Raw genomic sequence first — 1,794 nt, forward strand, 5'->3', positions numbered from 1 at the left:
CAGCTCTTGCTGTGGCCAGGAAAGGTCTTCCTAGGATTATGGATTCATCCTCTTCCTTTCTCGTATCCAAGACTATGAAATCAGTAGGGATGTAAAGGCCTTCAACCTTCACTAACACGTCTTCTACTTGTCCATAAGCTTGTTTTCTTGAATTGTCTGCCATCTCTAATGAGATTTTAGCAGCTTGCACCCCATAGATTTCCAGTTTCTCTATTACAGAGAGGGGCATGAGGTTTATCCCTGAACCAAGGTCACACAGAGCCTTAAAGATCATGGTGCCTATGGTACAAGGTATTAAGAACTTTCCAAGATCCTGTTTCTTCTGAGGCAATGTCAGTTGATCCAGATCACTTAGTTCATTGGTGAGCAAGGGAGGTTCATCTTCCCAAGTCTCATTACCAAATAATTTGGCATTCAGCTTCATGATTGCACCAAGGAACTTGGCAGCTTGCTCTTCAGTAACATCCTCATTCTCTTCAGAAGAGGAATACTCATCAGAGCTCATGAATGGCATAAGGAGGTTCAATGTAATCTCTATGGTCTCTAGATGAGCCTCAGAGTCCTTTGGTTCCTCAGAGGGAAGCTCCTTATTGATCACTGGACGTCCCAGGAGGTCTTCCTCCTTGGGATTCACGTCCTCCTCTCCCTCTTTGGGTTCGGCCATTTTGGTTATGTCAATGGCCTTGCACTCTCCTTTTGGATTTTCTTCTGTATTGCTTGGGAGAGTACTAGGAGGGATTTCAGTGATCCTTTTACTCAGCTGGCCCACTTGTGCTTCCAAATTTCTAATGGAAGACCTTGTTTCATTCATGAAACTCATAGTGGCCTTAGATAGATCAGAGACTAAATTTGCTAAGCTAGATGGATTCGGCTCAGAATTCTCTGTCTGTTGCTGAGTGGATGATGGAAAAGGCTTGCTATTGCCAAACCTGTTTCTTCCACCATTATTAAAGCCTTGTTGAGGCTTTTGATCCTTCCATGAGAAATTTGGATGATTTCTCCATGATGGATTATAGGTGTTTCCATAAGGTTCACCCATGTAATTTACCTCTGCTATTGCAGGGTTCTCAGGATCATAAGCTTCTTCTTCAGAAGATGTCTCTTGAGTACTGTTGGATGCAGCTTGCATTCCATTCAGACTCTGAAAAATCATATTGACTTGCTGAGTCAATATTTTATTCTAAGCTAATATAGCATTCAGAGTATCAATTTCAAGAACTCCCTTCTTCATAGGTGTCCCATTACTTACAGGATTCCTCTCAGAAGTGTACATGAATTGGTTATTAGCAACCATGTCAATGAGTTCTTGAGCTTCTGCAGGCGTTTTCTTTAGGTGAATGGATCCACCTGTAGAAGTATCCAATGACATCTTTGATAGCTCAGATAAACCATCATAGAATATATCCAGGATGGTCCATTCTGAAAGCATGTCAGAAGGACACTTTTTGGTCAGCTGCTTGTATCTTTCCCAAGCTTCATAGAGGGATTCACCTTCTTTCTGTCTGAAGGTTTGAACATCAGCTCTAAGCTTGCTCATCTTTTGAGGAGGAAAGAACTTGGCTAAGAAAGCCATGACCAGCTTATCCCAAGAGTTCAGGCTGTCTTTGGGTTGAGAGTCCAACCATATTCTAGCTCTGTCTCTTACAGCAAAAGGGAAAAGCATGAGCCTGTAGACTTCAGGATCTACTCCATTAGTCTTAACAGTATCACAGATCTGCAAGAATTCAGTTAAGAACTGAAAAGGATCTTCAGATGGAAGTCCATGAAACTTGCAGTTCTGCTGCATCAGAGAAA

General features: G+C 42.1%; 1 non-coding gene across 1 annotated transcript; it reads left to right on the forward strand.

Annotated features, from left to right (window-relative positions):
- The first annotated feature begins 1,423 nt into the window (after positions 1-1,423).
- LOC148565385 (small nucleolar RNA R71) lies at positions 1,424-1,531 on the forward strand. The gene has a single exon (XR_015884497.1). It is a non-coding gene; the product is annotated as a small nucleolar RNA R71 (small nucleolar RNA).
- Positions 1,532-1,794: the final 263 nt, after the last annotated feature.

Source organism: Arachis ipaensis, chromosome B5 (assembly GCF_059453495.1).
Source record: "Arachis ipaensis isolate K30076 ecotype BB chromosome B5, ASM5945349v1, whole genome shotgun sequence".
Lineage (NCBI taxonomy): Eukaryota > Viridiplantae > Streptophyta > Magnoliopsida > Fabales > Fabaceae > Arachis > Arachis ipaensis.